The following is a 22,386-nucleotide window of genomic DNA, read 5'->3' on the forward strand; positions in this document are numbered from 1 at the left end:
GGTCAAGGCTATGGTCTTCCCAGTGGCCAAATACAGTTGTGAAAGCTGGACAGTAGAGAAGGCCGAGTGCTGAAGAACTGATACCTTTGAACTGTGGTGATGGAGAAGACTTCTGAAAGTCCCTTGGACGGCAAGACCAAACCTGTCAATCTTAAGGGAAATCAAGCCTGCATACTCGTTGGAAGGATTAATGCTGAAGCTGAAACTCCCAGTATTTTGGTCATCTTATGCAAACACCTGACTAAATGGAAAAGTCCCTGATGCTGGCAAAGATTGAGGACAGAAGAAGTCGTCAGAGGATGAGATGGCTGGATGCCATCACCGATGCAATGGACATGAACTTGGGCAAACTTTGGGAGATGGTGAGGGATACAGAGAGACCTGGCATGCTGCGGTCCATGGGGTTGCAAAGAGTCAGAAATGACCGGGTGACTGAACAACAAAAAATGTAATATTCAAATGTCCCATTCTGATACATGTATTTTCAAGTAATCTCTAAAAAGACTACAATGGCATTCAAAATGCTGCCTCAATGCCACCTCCAGAAACAGACATTCTAGCCCAATTCCAACATTTATAACAATGTGTCTGAAATCAGACCATCAGCAAAGCATTATTTATACTCTCTTGTAGTTCACTAAAGACTAAGCATTGATAAGTTCTTATTGGGATTCCTATTTTACTGTAACAATCACTGAAGAACAATTTAGGTATGAAACCTAATTCAAATGGTGTCCCTGTTCAAATTAAGTAGGGAAGACAGAAAAAACTATTGCACTGTGATTAAAAAGTAGAAGTATGTACAGAATGTTGTGGGTGGGAGGCTGGAAGACCAGGAAAAACCTGAGAGAAAACCTTTAAAGCTGAGGTGGAAAACAGATTAGCTAGGAGAGAGAGAAGATGGCATCTCATGACCTTAACAAGCATTATGAACTACCCTATATTAGTGAGCTTACTTGTGGAGCTTCATTTAATTTTCCAATCTTATCTGGAATACATCTAAAAAGAATTAAATATACAACTCCATTTCTATAGAAGTACCTGAATTCTTCAAAAACAAATCAGAAAAGAGCATTTGCAATAAGCCATATATAGGATATAATTCTTAAATTACAAGCTGATGAGATTTTACTTCTAATACTGAACCTATGGCAACCTCAAAAGTCTGAGTGAGTGAATAAGCAGTTTAGGGGAAATAATTTCTGAGTTGGCATTCCAGTTCTGTCTTTTTAAAAGAAATTGAAATACAATTCACATATCATAAAATTCACCCCTCTAAAGTACAAACTTCAATAGTTTTTAATATATTCGCAAAGTTGTACAACCATCACCACTAATTCCAGAACATTTTCATCCTCCAAAAGAGAAATTCCATACCCATTAGCAGTCACTCCACAAAACCCTAGTCCTAGCAACCATTAATCTACTTTCTATCTCTATGGATTTGCCTATTCTCTAGCCCACTTTTTTACCAGCTACGTAACCTACACAGTTTACTTAATCTTTCTGTGCCCCAGTTTCATTTGTAAAATAAGTATACTAATAACTCCTGTATCACAGGGTGGTTATTAATACGGACAGAAAGTATGATCAGTGACTATAAACAATTACTAGGAAGCATTTTAGAAGACAGTTTTCTTCATAATGATTTAAGATTTCAACACAAGGATGAGAATAATTCTAGATGAATCCAGAATCTAGTTATCCTCTAACTGAAAATAAATACTGGTCTATCAGGCAACCCTGAACAAATGTCAGTGATTTGAAACACAAAATATATTTTCTACCCTCAGTGAAGCTGAAAAAGAGATTTATAAACAAGATATCTAGAAAGACACAAAATGTTTGGAAATAAACTAATACACTAATAACTAATTAGTGTATACTTTCTTCCATGAAGAAATCACAAGGGAAATTTTAAAATAATCTCAACTAAATGATAATGAAAATACTATATGTTATGCATGATTCATAAAAGTCAAATGTTTATAACCTTATGAATGAATAAACAAAGTGTGATACATCCATATAATAGAGTATTATTCAATCATAAAAAGGAAAGAAGTCCTCATACATGCCACAAAGAAGATCAATCTACAAAGCACTATGCTAAGTGAAAGAAGCCAGTCACAAAAGACCACATATGACTCCATTTATATCAACTGTCAAGAATAGGCAAATACATAGAGACAGGAAGCAGATAAGTGGGTGCTTAAGGATTGGAGAGGGTAGGGGAATTGGGTGATGATAGTCAATGGATACAAAGATTCTTCTGGAGGTGATGAAAATGTTCTAAAACTGTTTATGGTGGGACTTCCCTGGTGGTCCAGTGGTCAGGAATCTTCGTGCCAATGAAGGGGATACGGGTTTGATCCCTGATTGGAGAATTAAGATTCCACATGCCATGGGCTAAGTAAGCCCATGTGCCACAGCTACTGAGGCCACGGTGCAACTACTGAAGCCCTAAAGCCCATGCAACTGCAACTAGAGGAGCTACTGCAACGAAATGCTCTCGCATCACAACTAGAGAGTAGCCCCACTCGTCAAAACAGAAACCCCACATGCAGCAAGGAAGAACCTGTGGGCCACAATGAAAACCCAGCATAGCCAATATAAATTTTAAAAAGTGCTTATGGTGATGGCTGCACAACTTTGTGAATATACTAAAAACTACAAACTGTACACTTCAAATGCATGAATTTTGCTTTCATAAGTTTCCAGTAGAATTTATTGCAGAATTTATTTCCAGTAGAATTTATTATCATGTTTTCCTTTTAATTTATATTGGACTACAGCCATGAAATTAAAAGACGCTTACTCCTTGGAAGGAAAGTTATGACCAACCTAGATAGCATATTCAAAAGCAGAGACATTGCTTTGCCAACAAAGGTTCGTCTAGTCAAGGCTATGGTTTTTCCTGTGGTCATGTATGGATGTGAGAGTTGGACTGTGAAGAAGGCTGAGCGCCGAAGAATTGATGCTTTTGAACTGTGGTGTTGGAGAAGACTCTTGAGAGTCCCTTGGACTGCGAGGAGATCCAACCAGTCCATTCTGAAGGAGATTAGCCCTGGGATTTCTTTGGAAGGAATGATGCTAAAGCTGAAACTCCAGTACTTTGGCCACCTCATGCGAAGAGCTGACTCATTGGAAAAGATTCTGATGCTGGAAGGGATTGGGGGCAGGAGGAGAAGGGGACGACAGAGGATGAGATGGCTGGATGGCATCACTGACTCGATGGATGTGAGTCTCAGTGAACTCCGGGAGTTGGTGATGGACAGGGAGGCCTGGCATGCTGCGATTCATGGGGTCGCAAAGAGTCGGACACGACTAAGCAACTGATCTGATCTGATCTGATAGTTGATTGACACTGTTGAGTTAGTTTCAGGTGTACAGCAGAGTGATTCAGTTATACATATACTTGTACCTATTCTTTTTCAAATTCTTTTCCCATTTAGGTTATTACAGACTATTGAGCAGAGTTCCTTGTGCTATACATAGTACATCTTTGTTATGGTGGTGGTTGTTCAGTCAGTAAGTCGTGTCCAATTTTTTTGACCCCATGAACTTCAGCACACCAGGCTTCTCTGTTCTTAGCTATCTCCCAGCGTTGGCTCAAACTCATGTCCATTGAGTCAGTGATGCCATCCAACCATCTCATCCTCTCCTCCTGCCTTCAATCATTCCCAGCATCAGGGTCCTTTCCAATGTGTTGGCTCTTTGCATCAGATGGCCAAAGTATTGGAGCTTCAGCATCAGTCCCTCCAATGAATTTTCAGGGTTGATTTCCTTTAGGATTGACTGGTTTGATCTCCTTGCAGTCCAAGGGACTGTCAAGAGTCTTCTCCAGCACCACAGTTCGAAAGCATCAATTCTTCGGTGTTCAGTCTTCTTCATGGTCCAACTCTCACATCAGTACATAACTACTGGAAAAGCCATAGTTTTGACTGTATGGACCTTTGTCAGCAAAGTGATGTCTCTGTTTTGTAAAACGCTGTCTAGCTTTGTCATAGCTTTCCTTTCAAGGAACAAGTGTCTTTTAATTTGATGGCCGTAGTCATCATCCTCAGTGATTTTGGAGCCCAAGAAAATAAAATCTGCCACTGTCTCTATCTTTCCCATCTATTTGCCATGAAATGACAGGACCAGATGCCATGATCTTAGTTTTTTGGATGTTGAGTTTTAAGTCAGCTTTTTTACTCTCCTCTTTTACCTTCATCAAGAGGTCCTTTAGTTCCTTTAGAGATTCTTTAGTTCCTCTTCACTTTCTGCCATTAGGGTGATAACATCTGCATATCTGAGGTTGGTTATCTATTTTAAATATAGTAGTATGTACATGTCCGTTCTAAACTTCCAATTTATCCACTCACCCACCCTTCCCTCCTCCCCCCTTCACCGCCCCCCCAACCCCGTAACCTTAAGTTCCTTCTCAAGTCTGTGAGTCTCTTTCTGTTTTGATTAAGTTCACTTGTATCATTATGGAGACTAATTCCTTGTCAGTCACATCATTTGCAAATATCTTCTTCCATTCTGTGGGTTGTCTTTTCGTTTTGTTTATGTTCTATTTTTCTGTGCAAAAGTTTTTGAGTTTAATTAGATCCTTTTTGTTTATTTTTATTTCCATTACTCTAGGAGACAAACTGAAAAAGATATTTCTGCAATTTAAGTCAAGGAGTGTTCTGCATATATTTTCCTCTAAGGGTTTTATAGTATCTGGTTTTACACTTAGGCCTTTACTCCACTTTATTTTTGCTTATGGTATTAAAGAATGTCTTTTCTTTTTTTTTTTTTTTAACATGTAGCAGTACAGATTGTTTCTTCAATTTCTCCTTCTGATCTTTTATTGTTAGTGTATAGAAATCTAATGGAGGTCTTGCCCGGTAGCCAATGTAGGAGACAGGGGTGCCCTGGTCTGGGAAGATTCCACATGCTGCAGAGCAACTAAGCCCATGTGCTACAACTGCTGAAGCCCATGTGTCCTAGAGCCAGTGCTCTGCAATGAGAAGCCATCGCAATGAGAAGCCCAAGCACAACTAGAGAGTAACCCCTGCTCCATCAAAACTAGAGAAATCTGTCCCACACACAGCAACAAAGACCCAGCACAGCTGAAAATAAATTAGTTTAAAAAAATGCAACAGATTTCTGTGTGTTTATTTGGTATCCTACAACTTCACCAAATTCAATGATGAGCTCTTGCAGTTTTCTGGTAGCATCTTTAGGATCTTCTGTGTATAGTGTTTCATCTGCGAACAGTGACAGTTTCACTTCTTTTCCAAATTGGATTCCCTTTCTTTTTCTTCTCTGATTGCCGAAGCTAGGACTTCCAAACCTATGTTGAATAGAAGAGACGAGAGTGGACATCCTTGTTTTGTTTCTGATCTTAGAGGAAACGTTTTTCAGCTTTTCACTGTTGACTATGATGTTAGCTGTGGGTTTGTCATATATGGCCTTTATTATATGAGATATGTTCCCTCTATACCCCACCCTGTAGAGTTGTTATCATAAATGGGTGTTGAATTTGTCAAAAGCTTTTTCTGTAACTACTGAGATGACCATATGGTTTTTTCTTCAATTTGTTGATGTGGTATATTACACTGGTTGATTTGCTGATACTGAAAAGTCCCTGCATCCCTGAGAGAAATCCCACTTGATCACAATGTATGATCCTTTCAATGTATTGCTGGATTTTGTTGAAGTTTTGCATCTATGTTCATTAGTGATATTGGTGATGGTTGCAAAACTTTCGAATACACTAAAAACTATGGAATTGTACACTTTAAATGAGTGAACTATATGGTATATGATTAAAAAAATTTTAATTTCCTCTAGAATTTATTACAGCTACCATGTTATAAAAACAAAAGATCATTCTCAATGTGCCGAATTCATTAATGAAGTAAAAATATTTAATCCCAATCACATAAAAAGATAATTCTAACTCTACCTTGAAATTGAATCAATGAATAATTATCTATTTGGAAACTACATACCTAGTATCATATTATACCAAAGATAAGGCTGCTGTCCTCACAGAATATATGGATCATTGGTAATCAACCATTAAACTAGTGAATGTCACAATGTATTGGGAAATATTGGAAAATTAACAAATTTATCTGGATACTGTTTATCTTGCCCTTCTGACAGACTTATAGATCTAGATGAGATTAGTTTCAAAAGGGGGTCTTGTTTAGTCCAAAAAATTAATCAGAGACTAAGGGCTTCCCAGGTGACTCAGTGATAAAGAATCTGCCTGCCAATGCAGGAGACAGGGATTCTATCCCCTGGGTTGGGAAGATTCCCTGGAGGAGGGAACAGCAACTCACTCCAGTATTCCTGCCTGAAAAATTCCATGGACAGAGGAACCTGGTGGGCTGCAGTTCATGGGGTCACAAAGAGTCAGACACAACTGAGTGACTGAACATGCATGCACGCAGAGGCTAAAGAACCTTTATCTGAAGAAGTAGGCTTGGAAATCAAGCAGTCCTCTTTTGATGTTTTAGTCGAAATTATGGAATTACTGATCAAGTATCAAGAATTTCCTACTATGATGGTACTTTGATGAGAGACAGAAAGCATAAAGAATGCTGCCAGTATTAAATAAACTGCACTCCAATGCCTATGATCTCTAAAGATAAATCTTTTTAACATTAGAAAACTCACTGAGTCAAATGAATGATAATTAAAGAAAATGTAGCGTACATAAAACTGAAGTAAGAAACCTCTAATTACATAGGAAATCTATGAAAGGATCGATCATTTTAAGAGAATTATTTTTCCACTAGTCCCACTGCTATGAATATCATCTCCATGAGGCTAGGCCACTTTTTCCAATGGATACTGAGGACCCATTACTGATCTTAACTAATCAATTTCCATTTTGGCTTGAAGGACTGCTGCAAAATGCTGAAATTCCTCCTTGGTAGATGAATACAGAGCAAATCCTATTATGCTAGATTCCTTTGCCATGATGTCCCATGGATTTATTTCAAAGGACCTCTGCTGCCAACAACTATTACTTGTCTTCCGTGTGACAAAAGATTCAAATCATTGCTAAGATTTACATTAGCTAACATTTCAATAATCACATCAACTTCTTTTCACAAACAGATTTCCTAATTTTATCAACTTAGCTTTTTTGTGATTAAATACTTCATGGCGTCCATTTTGCTAAACAATGTTTTGTCCTTCTTCAGAATCAGCTGTGCACAAAACCTTTAAGCCATAAGCTCTAGCAATGTGGCACACTGCCTACCCAACTCCTCCACCAGCCCCATAACCTGAATACTTCCTCCAGCTTTCACATGGGTACTGTGGAGCAGAGCTCAGTAAGCAGTAAAATACAGGAGCTCCTTGTTTAAAGTCCAGTTTTTCTGGCAGTGTGTAAACAAATTTGACTGCCTGCCAGACCATACTTTGCGTAGCCCCCTGAAATGTGCTGGTAGTGAGAACTCTTGTCAGGTTTCTTGAAAGCAAATACATGTCCTCCAACAGCGTCTATTATCCCAACTAAAACTAAACCAGGAGTATAAGATAGAAGTGGTTTTCTACTTTAAGCACCAAAGTAAATGTGTTCACCAGGTTTACATCACATGCTTGGACTTTGATTAGAACCTGATGGTCTTGCAGAATGATCTTGCTGAATCTGACTGGAGTTATAGCACTTTTGATCCACCAAATTTAAAAACTAACAGCTCTCATCAACCTCTCTCCAGTCACCATGATGACCTAACCTAGGTATCAGTTTTAGAGGGGGAAAATCTGAGAGTTCCTTCAGATTCCACAGGAAAGCAGGGCTGTGTGGCATACAATTTTATCTCAATAAAGCTGTGCTTAAAAATCTATGATAGTGATTACTGTACAACAAGGTGAATATACTGGATGTGAGAGTTGGACCACAAAGAAGTCTGAGCACCAAAGAATTGACACTTTTGAACTGTGGGGTTGGAGAAGTGAGAGTCCCTTGGATTGCAAGGAGATCCAATCAGTCAATCCTAAAGAAAATCAGTCCTGAATACTCCTTGGAAAGACTGTTGCAGAAGTTAAAGTTCCAATATTTTGGCCACCTGATCCGAAGAGCTGACAGGCTGGAAAAGATCCTGATACTGGGCAAGATTGAAGGCAAAAAGAGAAGGGGGTGGCAGAGGATGAGATCGTTATATAGCAGCACCAACTCAATGGACATGAATCTGAGCAACCTCTGGGGGATAGTAACAGTAAAGGACAGCTTGTATAAATAGAAATAAGTTAAAATGGTAAATTTTGCTATGTATAATAATTTTAATATTGGAATACTAAAGATAACTAAAAAAAGGCACTGATTAGTTATCAGTGCTAAAGATTACTAAAGATTAGAGAACTAATTATTGGGCCTCCAGAAAACCAAAGGATACTAATTTAAGAGAGAACTTCTGTAAGTTAACTTCTATAAAGTAATTCCTTACATAATATATTCTTCGAGAATACTTAGGATTCAAAGAATGTAAGACTAATGTTTGCATAAAAAGAGAAGTCTCAGTTATTCTACAACATATATAAATGAACATTTATCAACTGCTTCGAACCTTGTCAGCTACATTGGCCAGGTAACACTGAAAGAGACAAGATATTTAGATTTTCTAACTTTTCCCCACAAAAATAAACCACTATAAAAGATTAATGTGCTATGATAATACAAGTTTAAATCAGATGCTATGATTTTAGTAACAGAGTTAAGCATAAAAATACAACAAACCACAACACTATCTGTAGTCCATCATGGTAACAAAGACACCTGAAAAAGGTACCTAGGGACCACAGCAAAAAAGCTCAGCTGAAAGCAAAACTCATTGCAATATTATACCCAGGATGTCTCACCTAGGTGATGCAATTTTACAGCAAAACAGAAAATCAATTAAACCAAGCTAACACTACACCCACGTAGCAAACCTAATCAAAAACACTGAAGTTCAATAAAGCTAGTAACCTTTCTCTAAGGACCAAAACTGAATAAAGATATTGTTTCTCCTAAAGTTTTTAAAAGAAGAAAACTACAACTACACTTGTACAATCACATTAAAAAAACAGGGAGAATGAATTCAGTCATATAAATTGCTAAAATAAGTAATTTCACAATATGGCTCAAAAGTTTTTAATAAAGATTTTTTATTTCTTTACAATAATATTTATGTTAAAGGCATTATATCTATAATATGAATTTCCAGGCTGATGAAATGGAGATATCCTAAGTAAAAACAAAAAATAGTTAATTACACAAGAAGACAGAAAAGATATTCACATACAGGTAAAGACTCACTGATGAATAAAACATAAACAAATATATTAATTCTTGGATGGCTACTATTTCTCACTTCATTCCAAAACTACCGACTGCTAGGAAACAAGGAGGCTGGAGAATGAGATTGAAAACCAAATAACAGTAAGGCCTTGAAGACATGAGAAGTTTACGATGCACTGAGACACAAATATGCACCCATACAAGAGTCAACAAGAAAGCACTGTGCAAAGTAAGTGTCCATTCTCTACGCTGCCAGAGTTTGTTGTTATGTTGTGCTCAGTCACTCAATCATGTCCGACTCTCTGTGACCCCATGGACTGTAGCCCACCAGGCTCCTGTGTCCATGGGACTTTCCATGCAAGAATACTGGAATAAGTTTGCTTTTCCCCCTCCAGGGGATCTTCCTGACCCAGGGATCAAACCCACGTCTCCTGCACTGCAAGTGGATTCTTTACCACTGCGCCACCTTGGAGGCCCACTGCCAGAGGTATCATTCATCAATTTATAAACATTCTAATGCTCCCCAGTATTCATAAGCTAAAGATCCTTAGCAGGCACTCAAACTACTGTCATCTCCTACCCCTGCCAAACATAAAAAACATCTGACAGTGATGGAAGGCTATTAGTTATTCTTCTTGCATAACATGTTCCTTTGAGCCTCTGAGATTTTGCTCACGTAACCTAATTTTGTGGAACTTTTCTTTCTGGTTACATTATGAACTTATGAATTCAGTATCAGATACAGTTCTGCCTGGAGGAGAGAAAAACTAAATTACCTCTCAACATTACTCTCAGCTGAATTCCCTGGTGGCCAAATGGCTAGGATTTTGGGCTTTCACTGCTGTGGTCCAGGTTCAATCCCTGGTCACGAAACTGAGACTGTGCAAGTTGCGTGGTGCAGTGGAAAAAAAAAAAAATTACTTTCAGCCTAAGATTGTATTTCAAGAAGTATTTTAGATGGCAGCAAGGCTTTTAACTTATTCTCACAACAGAGTCAACATCCATCTATGAATGTATCTTAAGGATAAAATGAGCTGAATTAATTTTAAAAGATACATGCATCCCAATGTTCATACCAGACTATTTACAATAGTCAAGACATGGAAGCAAGCTAAATGTCCACCAACAGAGGAATAGATAAAGAAGATGCGGTGTATATATACAATGAAATACTACTCAGTCATCAAAAAGAATGAAAAATGCCATTTGTAGCAACATGGAAGGACCTAGAGATTATCATTCTAAGTGAAATAAGTCACAAAGAGGAAGACAAATACCAAATGATTATCACCTATACATAGAATCTAAAATATGATACAAATGAACCTATTTACAAAACAGAGACTTACAGACTTAGAAAACAAACATGGTTATCAAAGGGAAAAGAAGGTGGGGGAGGGATAAATTAGGAGTCTGAGATTAGCAGATACAAACTACTATATAGAAAATAAAGAGGTTCTATTTATAGCACAGGGAACTATATTCAATATCCTATAATAAACTATAGTGGAAAAGAATATGAAAAAGAATATATGCATACATACACACTTACATATACATATATATCTAAAACTGATTCACTTTGCTGTACACCAGAAACTAACACAAATCAATTATACGTCAATAAAAAAAATTATTTTAAAAAGATGAGCTAGAAAAAAATCTGCATCCTCAAAGAACAGTTGAGTGCAAAGTTCAAAATTCTAGCGTAAGTTTTACATTAGCTTTACTCAAGAACTTTTAAAGTCTAATTGTAGAAATTTAAGGTAGTTCAGACGGTAAAGCATCTGCCTACAATGCGGGAGACCTGGGTTCAATCCCTGGGTCGGGAAGATCCCCTGGAGAAGGAAATGACAACCCACTCCAGTATTTTTGCCTGGAAAATCCCATGGATGGAGGAGCCTGGTAGTATACAGTCCATGGAGTTGCAAACAGTCGGACACGACTGAGCAACTTCACTGAAGGTAAGGAAGGGCTTCCCTGGTGACTCAGACTGTAAAGAATCCACCTGCAACGTGGGAGACCTGGGTTCGATCCCTGAGTTGTGAAGATCCCCTGGGAGGAGGGCATGGCAACCCACTCCAGTATTCTTGCCTGGAGAATACCCATGGACAGAGGAGCCTGGAGGTCACAAACAGTCGGGACACAACTGAGTGACTACGCACCCACACACAAGGTAAGGAAAAGCAAGATTCACTTTTTATAGTGGGAGAAAACTAGAAAAAATGGCAATATAAGAAACATCTCAAATTACCTTATTTATGCATTGTTTACCATTTTACCTTTCCCAATTTATAAATGATAAGCTGCAGAATAGGGACCTTGTCTATCTTGATCACAGCTACACTCATAGTTTTGGTACCTGCCTGCACGAAATGAAATAATGAAAGAAACCACCAAGTAGGCAGCATTCACTAAGGTTGTCAAGAGTCTGCATTTTTGGCAAGTTAAAAATAGATATAGCTCACAGGGACACACATCATAAAACTCAATAAACAGGTTTTAGAACCAGAAGGCCAAATTTACTAATCAATGTAAGAAATAGCTTTCATAAGGATGGGAATATTCAGGTCAATATGACTAGCAAATTTCCTCATTCAAGCTGACACTTAGGACTTATATGCTTTTCTACATGCTGCACTTCAATAAAAAGGTTTCCTTGTAAAATAAAAATCTAATCGTTGCCTGAAATGGTAACATGGGGTTTTATACACACACACACTTAAAGTACACATTGTAAGTCAAGTCAGAAGGAAGAATGGTAAGTAGAGTTAGAGTGCCAAGGTCCTTGAATTGTCCAGAAGGGTAAAGGAATCACTTACCTGTAGACTTGTAAGTCATGGCTGTGTGCCACAACTTCTAGGGTAATCACTTAATAGCAAGAAAAAAAAAAAAAAAACAAAAACGTATAACACCCCAACTAGTAAAGAATATGGAATAATTTTTTTAAAGACTACAAATCCAAATAACACAAGGGAAAAAAGAAATACTCAGGACAAAAAAAAGCACATTAAAATGATGGTAGATTTATTTTTAATCCAAATATATAATTATATTAAATGTAAATGTACTAGATTTCCCTGGTGGCTCAATGGTAAAGAATCTGCCTGCCAGTGCAGGAGACACAGGTTCGATCCCTGATCCAGGGAAGATCCCACATGCTGCAGAGCAACTAAGCCCATGTACCACAACTATTGGGTCTGTGCACTAGAGGTCAGGAACCTCAACTACTGATCCCATGTGCCACAAACACTGAAGCCCAAGCTCCTTGTAGCCTGTGCTCTGCAACAAGAGAAACCACTGCAATGAGAAACCCCCACCCTGCAACTAGAGATTAATCCCCGCTTGCATCAACTACAGAAAAGCCCATGCAGCAATGAAGACCTAGCACAGCCAAAAATACACAAATATTTTTTAAAAATGTAAATGTACTAATGTTCCAATTTTAAAAACAATTACCAGACTGGACAAACACAAAACCTAACTAGATGACTACTAAGACACATCTGAAACATAAGAATACAAAAATGATGAATGTAAAAAGACAGAGGGACATTCCTGACAGTTCCACAGTTAAGACTCTGCATCCACATATGGATGGCTAATAGACAATGAAAAGATGCTCAATATTAGGAAAATGCAAATCAAAGCTACAATGAGGCATCATCTCACATCAGTCAGAATGGGCATCATCAAAAAGTCTACAAACGGTAAATGCTAGACAGGGTGTGGAGAAAAGGGAACCTTCCTGCACTGTTGGTGGGAATGCAACAGGCATTATAGAGAACAGTATGGAGATTCTTTAAAAAACTAGGGAAAAAAAAAAACTACCATATGACCCAGCAATTGCACTGCTGGGTATATACCCTCAGGAAACCATAACTGAAAAGACACATGTACCCCAATGTTCACTGCAGCACTATTTACCATAGCTAGGACACAGAAGCAACCTAGATGTCCACTGGCAGATGAATGGATAAAGAAGTTGTGGTACATATACAAAGGACTATTAATCAGCTATAAAAAGGAATGCATTTGAGTCTGTTTTAATAAAGTAGATGAACCTAGAGCCTATTACACAGAATGACTAAGTCAGAAAGAAACAAGCATCATATATTAACATATATACATGGAATCTAGAAAGGTGGAACTGATGATCCTATTTGCAGGGCAGCTTCCCAGGTGATGCTGCTGGTAAAGAACCCACCTGCCAATGCAGGAAATATGAGGCAGGTTCAATCCTGGTTGGTGAAGATCCCCTGGAGTAGGAAATGGCAACCACTCCAGTATTCCTGCCTGGAGAATCCCATGGACAGAGGGGCCTTGTGGGCTATAGTCCATAGGGTAGCAAAGAGTAGCACATGACAAGCAACTTAGCACACAAAGGAGATGCAGATATGAAGAACAGACTTTTGTAAGAATGGGGGAGGGAGAGGGCAGGATGACTTGAGTAGTACTGAAACATATACATTGTTGTTGTTCAGTTGCTAGGTCATGTCCCGGTCCGACTCTTTGTGATCCCATGGACTGTAGCGTGTCAGGCTTCCTTGTTCTTCACTATCTCCTGGAGTTGGCTCAAACTGCTGTCCATTGAATCAGTGACGCTATCCAACCATCTCATCCTCAGCTGCCCCCTTCTCCTCCTACTCTCAATTTTTCCCAGCATCAGGGTCTTTCCCAATGAGTTGACTCTTCGCATCAGGTGGCCAAAGTATTGGAGTTTCAGTTTCAGCATCAGTCCTTCCAATGAATCAGGGTTGATTTACTTTAGGACTGACTAGTTTGAGTTCCTTGCTGTCCAAGGGACTCAAGAGTCTTCTCCAGCACCATGGTTAGAAAGCATCAATTCCACACTCAGCCTTCTTGATGGTCCAACTCTCACATCCACAAATGACCACTGGAGAAACCATAGCTTTGACTACACGGACCTCTGTCGGCAAAGTGGTGTCTCTGCTTTTGAATAGGCTGTCTAGCTTTGTCAAGCTTTCCTTCCAAGGAGCAAGCACCTTTTCATTTCATGGCTGCAGACACGGTCCGTAGTGATTTTGGAGCCCAAGAAAATAAAATCTGCCTCAGTTTCCACTTTTTCTCCTTCTGTTTGCCATGAAGTGATGGGACCAGATGCCATGATCTTAGTTTTTGAATGCTGAGTTTTAAGCCAGCTTTTTCACTCTCCTCTTTCACCATCAAGAGGCTCTTTAGTTCCTCTTCACTTTCTGCCATAAGGGTGGTATCATCTGCATATCTGAAGTTGCTAATATTTCTCCAGGCAATCTTTGATTACAGCTTGTGACACATATATATTACCATATGTAAAATAGCCAGTGGGAATTTGCTGTATGATGCAGGGAACCCAAAGCCAGTGTTCTGTGACAACCTAGTGGGGTGGAATGGGGAGGGAGGTGGGAGAGAGATTTAAGAGGGAGTGCGTGTGCTAAGCCACTTCAATTGTGTTCAACTCTTAGCAACTCTATGGACGTAGATCACCAGGCTCCTCTTCCACGGAATTCTCTAGTCAAGAATAGTGGAGTGGGTTGTCATGCTGTCTCCAGAAATCTTCCCAATGCAGGGATTGAACCCTCATCTTTTGCATCTCCTATACTGGCAGGCAGGTTCTTCACCACTAGTGCCAGCTGGGGAAGCCCTTAAGAGGGAGGGAACATGGGTACGCCCATGGCTGATTCATGTTGATGTATGGCAAAAAGCATCACAATAGTGTAAAGTAATTATCCTCCAATCAAACCTATACTAACATCAGAGTAAGTATATTAGTACGTGCTCATTCACTCAGTCATGTCTGACTTTTGCAACACCATGGACTGTACCCCACTAGGCTCCTATGTCCATGGGATGTCCCAGCAAGAATACTGGAGTGGGTTGCAATTTCCTCCTCCAGGGGATATTCCCAACACAGGGATCGAACCCACATCTCCTGCATTGGCAGGTGGATAACATCAAAGTAAACTTAAGGGCAAAAAGCATTACTAGAAATAGTGGAACACCTGATGATGATAAAAGGTTCAAGTCACCAAGACTATAACAACAATTCCAAATTTGTGCACACCTAATATCAAAGGCTCAAAAACACAAGTTAAAAATGGAAAAACTACAAGGATAAACATACAGAGACACAATCATGAGAAATTTTAACATACCTCTCTCAATAACAGGACAAAAACTGAATAAAGACACAGAATATTTGAACCACTTGATTAACAAAACTGATCCAGTGATCATATATTGAATTCTGCACCTAATATATACACATTCTCTTCAATCACACAGGGAATACTTATTAAAACTGACATAACATATGGACCATAAATAAAGTCTCAAGAAAATTAAAAACACTGAAAATACATTCTCTGACCACAGTACAATTAGATATCAAAAATATAAAGAAAATTATAAAAAATAATTCCCCAAGTGTTTGAAAATAATAACTTCTAAATAACCAATAAGTCAAAAGAGAAATCAGAAATTAGAAAGCATTTTGTACTGAATAACAAAAATGCTGCATAACAAATTTCCAAAACAGTACAATAGTACCTAAAGTGAATTTTATACAATTATACACACACACTTATATGCAGCATATATTAGGAAAACAATGACAACAAAAAAACCCAGAGCTATATATTTCTCTCTTAGGAAGATGGAAAACATCAGCAAATAAACCAAAGAAACCATAAGTAAGGAAATAAAAAGCAGAAATAAGACAGAAAACACATGACTGAGAATCGGCAAGGCTGGTCAATAGTTTTCTGGGGGAAAAAAAACACATTAAATTTATATGTGCTCAGTTGCATCCAACCCTGTGACCCCATGAACTGTAGCCCGCTGGGCTCCTCTGTCCATGGGATTTTTTCCAGGCAAGAATTCTGGAGTGAGTTGCCATTTCCTTCTCCAGAATTAAACTTATAAACCTTTAGTAAATCTTACCAAGGAATGAAAGGTACAGATAATGAGTATTAGAAACTAATGAAGCATGACTACAGACAGATCCTGCAGACATTAGAACATGAATAACTTGTGCTAATAAGTTTGAAACATTAGATGAAATGTACACAGTCCTAGAAAAATAAGAAAAAATAAGAAAAGAAAATCTTAAATCTTACTAAAACATTGAAGCTCTACTTAAAAAATTTTTCCCATGGTCGCAGAAGTCCAGAATTGCCAAGCCACTCTTAAATAAAAAGAATAAGGTGGGAGGATTTGCTCTCTGGTAAATCAATAATTTTTATATTAAGTTATGAGTAGGTTTTGTATTATTGCAATAGTAGACAAAGCAATGATCAGAACAGAAATTCCAGAAACAGACTGTTTGTAAAATGAATTGACAGACAGACATTCATTAAAAAATTGACATGGCAGAGCACTGAGGAAAAGAAATGTTTTAAAATATATGATGTTGGGATAATTACACATCCATATTGAAAAAAATTAAACCTGACATCTATGTGATAGTACACATAAATACAATTTCAGGTGGATTATAAACCTAAATGTGAAAGGCAAAACAAAACACAAAAAGCAAAGCAAAATTTCTAAAGTATTATACGGGAAGCTATCTCCATTACTCACACTATGGAAAAACTACTTAAAATGGGACACAAAACTCAGATTTTTATAGACTGATACATCTATCTACATTAAAGCTAACATTTTCTATGAAAAAGTTGTCATTAAGAGTGAAAAACGCAAAAAAAAAAAAAAAAGTGAAAAACGCAAGCAAGCATAAGTTGGTCTATTTAGAAGAAAAAATTACACGTTTGGTTTTTCTTTATGGAGAATAAAGGACACATGTTTTGAAGGAGAATGAAGCAACAGTTTAAGACTATCACAGTGTCTCTGTCACTGACTTTTAAAGTTTTTCTTTAAACTGTGAGTATAGTCTCTTTGATGTACACCTTAACTTTTCTGTCCATGGCAGAATTTAACCAAATAATTTTGATTTGGAAAAATACTTCTGATAATACAATAAAGTAATCAAAACTAAAAACCCAAAGAAAAAAGCAAAGCTCAAAAATACCCTCCTTACAACTCTATTAAAACACATTTCCAGCATACTTTTTAAGTTACAAGAAATAAGAAAACTAAAGGCTTTGCTCTCATGGGATTTAAAACTGCCAATAAACATACCTTACAATATAGGTATATATTATTTAGGTGTGGAGGATAAATTCTTTAGTATTTTAGTTCAACTAGTTTTTGTTTTGTTTTAAAGACAGAATCTCCAAATAGTAGATCAGGATCTGGTCAAGCCCTGAAGTTGTTATATCTTCCTCATACCCCAATATTTCAGCGCAAGAGTATAGTCTACTTAGGTGGCTCTTTTACATTGTCTAAAGACATATTTTAGTCCTCTTTGAATTATTCCTACCCACTAATGATCACAAGATTTCCAGAAATTAGAATAGCTCCTTTTCACATAAATATTAAACATATCTAATTTTAAAACAGCATTTCTTCGGTATTTGCATTTCTTCTGTATTCATTCAGAGCTCTTCGGCTAAGCTTACTTCTCCAAAACAGTTTTCAAAATCCCTACTGGTACATTTATTACATGCCTTCCCTGGTGGCTCAGCAGTAAAGATACCACCTGCAATGCAGGAGATGTGGGTTTGATCCCTGGGTCAGGAAGATCCTCTGGAGAAGGAAATGGCGACTGCTCCAGTAGTCTTGCCTGGGAAATCCCATGGACAGAGGAGCCTGGAGGGCTACAGTCCATGCGGTCGAAACAGAGTCGAACACAACTTAGTGACTACACAACATTCATTATATCCTCCCATATAAAAGCAATTTAAATGATCATTTCAAACACTAACCAATCTCATACTGAACACTGTGGCTATTCATTTTTTGTTCAACAGTATTTTTAGCATTTGTACTTAACACTCCTGTGCAACCATACATACAAAACTTCATATAGCATTATACTCTAATACCTTTTTTTCTATCCCACTCCCAACCCATGTCATGTAATTTATTCTATATTATACAAATAAATTTATCCAGACCATCACCAGAAGGTCTGATTAAATGAAGCTTATATTGAGGTAAGACCAACTAAAACTAACAAATAAGAACATTTAATTATCAACAAATATGGTTCTGCAGAACACAAAATAGAATGTTAAGCATTGTAGTTATACTTCTGGTTCTGTCTGAGCACATCTAACTCTCCCAAGAAATCATTTCTCTGTTCAAAAAAGGAAGTATCTTCAGGTGATTTCATAACCCACTCTTAATGCTTCTACAATGTTTTCAGTCAGGAAATTCTTCCATATATATGACTTAAATTCACATGTTTTAGCTTAAGCCTTTCTCCTATTGTTCAGATCTTAGAACTGAAAATTAATAAGCCATTATCTTTTCTGTAAGATATTACAAATTCAAAGACTTTTTTCAGTTGTACTTTTGCTTCTTGAGGTGACTAAACAATTCTCATTTGAATATCACATTTTAATTCCATGATTAAATAAACCTATAATGTTCCTTGAGTATAAGCAACATTTTGAAGTGATTTTGATAATTCAGTATTAGCCAGTAACAATCACCAAAGCAAATTTTATCAAAGCCACTGAATTTTAAAACTAATTTATCTTACTATCTACTTAACAGTTTAAGTGACATGTATTAAAAATTGTCATGTAAATTACAAAATTCCAGTACAGCAAAATACCTGAGAAACACTTAAATTTATGTAACAGACTTAGTTCATATAGTTCAGCTTTCCACAGATGATTACAGTTTTTTCACTCTTATTGTTTCAGGAACACCAAAGTATCCTGTACTTTCTGCACAAATTTCACCTACACAAAATTTATCAAGGAAGGGTAGTACAGATTTTGTGTTTCAGTACTAGAGCTCCAGAACCAGACTGCTGAGCGGAAACCCAAGTGTGGCCAGTTACTAAACTGTATACATTTGTATATATTGGGGTTAGCCAAGTAAAAGGTTCATTCTTTTTTCCCCATTAAGATGGCTCTAGTAGCACTCAGATATCTTTAACTTCATTCAAAACAAAATCAGATTGTATTGTGACAGATGTCATATCAGTGTACATTTTTTTTAAAAAAATTATCAAAATTCATGAATTTTTGTGTAGTCATTTTGAAGATGGAAGAAAAAAGGATCATTTTCGGCATATTAAGCTTTATTATTTCAATAAAGGTAGAAACCAACTAAAATGCAAAAAAGACGCACAGTATATGAAGAAGGTGCTGTGACTGATGGAACATGTCAAAAGTGGTCTGCAAAGCTTCATGCTGGAGATTTCTCAATAGATGATGCTCCACAGTTGGGTAGACCAATCGAAGTTGATAGCAATCAAAGCAAAGACATTAAATGAGAACAATCAACATTATACCATGTGGAATATAGCTGATATACTCAAAATATCTAAATCAAGCGCTGAAAACCACGGGCTGAAAATCAGCTTGGTTTTGTTAATCACTTTGATGTCTGGGTTCCATATAAGTTCACTGTATTTCTGCATGCAAATCTCTATGAAAACGTTCTGTTTTTAAAACAAACTGTGACAGGCAATGAAAACTAGATACTGCGCAATCATGTGGAATGGAAGAGATCATGGAACAAGCAAAATGAAACACCACCAACCACACCAAAGGCTGGTCTTCATTCAAAGATGATGATGTTGTACGCTGCTGCTGCTGCTGCTAAGTCGTTTCAGTCGTGTCCGACTCTGTGTGTCCCCACAGACTGCAGCCCACCAAGCTCCCGTCCCTGGGATTCTCCAGGCAAGAACACTGGAGTGGGTTGCCATTTCCTTCTCCAACGCATGAAAGTGAAAAGTGAAAGTGAAGTCGCTCAGTCGTGTCCGACTCTTAGCGACCCCATGGACTGCAGCCTGCTAGGTTCCTCCGTCTATGGGATTTTCCAGGCAAGAGTACCGGAGTGGGTCGCCAGTGCCTTCTCCGGATGATGTTTGTATACACGGTGGTATTAGAAGGGGGTCCTCTATTACGAACTCCTGGAAAACCAAATGATTAATTCCAAGAAGAACTGCTCCCAATTAGACTAAGTGAAAGCAGTACTTAAGGAAAAGCATCCAGAACTGGTCAACAGAAAACAAACAATCTTCCATCAGGATAATGCAAGACTGTATGTTTCTCTGATGATACATGCTACAGCTTGGCTGGGAAGTTCTGATTCATCTGCCATATTCACCAGACACTGTACCTTCAGATGTCCATTTATTTCAGTCTTTATAAAGTTCTCTTAATGGAAAAACTCTCAACTCCCTGGAAGACTGTAAAAGGCACCTGGAACAGTTCTTTGCTCAAAAAAATAAAAAGTTTTGGGAAGATGGAATTATGAAGTTACCTTAAAAATGGTAGAAGGTAGTAGAACAAAACAGCGAATAGGCTGTTCAATAAAGTTCTTGGTGAAAATGAAAAATGTGTCTTTTATTTTTTAACTTAAAAAAATGAAAGCAACTTTTTGGCCAACTCAACACTACTGAGAAAAGTTATTTGAACCTATCTGTGCCTCAATTTCCTCATGGTAAAATGAGAATAAATAGTGGTTAAGAATCTGCCTTGCAGTGCAGAGGAGGCAAGTTCAATCCCTCATGGGGGAACTAAGATCCCACATGCTGCAGAGCAACTAAGCCCGAGCACTCCGGAGGCCATGCCTTGCAACTAGAGAGCCCGCATGCTGCAACGACGGAGCCTGCACGTCACAACTAGAGTCCACGAGCCACAACAAAAGACCCTGCATGATGCAACTAAGACCCAACACAGTCAAATAAACAAACATATAGAGAAAGAATATCAATCAGACTGAGACTGAAATAACCACTTAGATTGTTTTTACATAAAAGACTAAATACTACAGTAAATATATTGAAAACAAATGTACAATATTTTGGAGAGGAAAGTTTTTAAGAATTTTGGAAGTACAAAAAGAATCCTCTATTTAAAATTAAACATACTCAGTCTTTCTGTGGAGAGGAACTATTTTCAATTTCTGGAGGCTTTGTGAGGATTAAATCGGTAGGAATACGAGAGGGTGCTGACAGTAAATCCCTGCATGGAGCCTACAGAGAATCATCTATGCAGCCCACATTATATGGGTAGATTCTTTTCATTTTACATAGAGATTAAAATAAACTCTAAGAGCACATACTATATAAGGTGGTAGAGCAAAGATCATAGTTCAGTATCCCTAACTCTTGCCCTCCAACTTTTCCCCCACATCACATTAACTATAAAAATTTTATGGACCAAAGGAAATAAACATTCCATATTAAACAACTTGAAAAACAAACATAAGAGGTTGCAAATTAATAACTGCAATAGCCATCCAGTTTTGTTCTATTTACTTAATGTCAATATGCTGGTGCTTATGTCATCTTCTTAAAGATCAGTTTCCTAATGACTGGCCAGATTCATTATCTTATGGTTGCCTATATGAAGGACATTATGCTAGACACCAAGTACAGAAATTTAAAAGATTTAAGATGGATTTCGTGCAGCCTTAAGAACTATCAGATCTAGAATAAAGTAACCATTTAGATTGTGTTTACATAAAAGACAGAATATTACAGTAAAAACTTTGAAAACAAATGTACAATATTCTAGAGAGGAAAGTTTTAAGAATTTTGGAAGTACAAAAGGAATGCTTAATCTAAAACTAAACGAACTCAGTCTTTTTGTGAAATGGAACTATAGATCAAAATATCTTTAGTCCAGAGGTGGCCTAAAATCTGTCTAAATCACATTCTCAATTTAAAGTACACATCTCCATTCAGCTCCAAGAAAGCTGGCAACCAAACTTATCCTCTCCAGCAGAACACTGGACAACTCTCCTTTAAGAAATGTGACTGGCAAAAAGACTTAAAAGAGCTAACATCAGAGACTTTCCCCCAAAAGAAATCAGGCAAATTGTCCTACAGAGATGCCCAATAAACCCACCTAAGAGCTTAAAAGCAAATTTTTGTGCTCAACTCTTAAAAAAAGGCAGACAGTTAAGAATACTAGTTCTCTGAGGACCACATCAAACAAGAAATTAAAAAACTAGACTAAAAAGTAAAAAGCAATTTACAAAAAACTGAGTAATGAGAAAGTCATATCCTTTTAATGTTC

General features: G+C 37.5%; 1 protein-coding gene and 1 pseudogene across 2 annotated transcripts in view; both read right to left on the reverse strand.

Moving 5' to 3' along the window:
* RAB6A (RAB6A, member RAS oncogene family) overlaps positions 1-22,386 on the reverse strand; it is a 90,509-nt gene that overhangs the window by 60,382 nt on the left and 7,741 nt on the right. The window lies entirely within an intron of this gene.
* LOC133226825 (zeta-crystallin-like) lies at positions 4,413-22,025 on the reverse strand (annotated as a pseudogene).

The sequence above is a fragment of the Bos javanicus genome, chromosome 15, assembly GCF_032452875.1.
Source record: "Bos javanicus breed banteng chromosome 15, ARS-OSU_banteng_1.0, whole genome shotgun sequence".
NCBI lineage: Eukaryota > Metazoa > Chordata > Mammalia > Artiodactyla > Bovidae > Bos > Bos javanicus.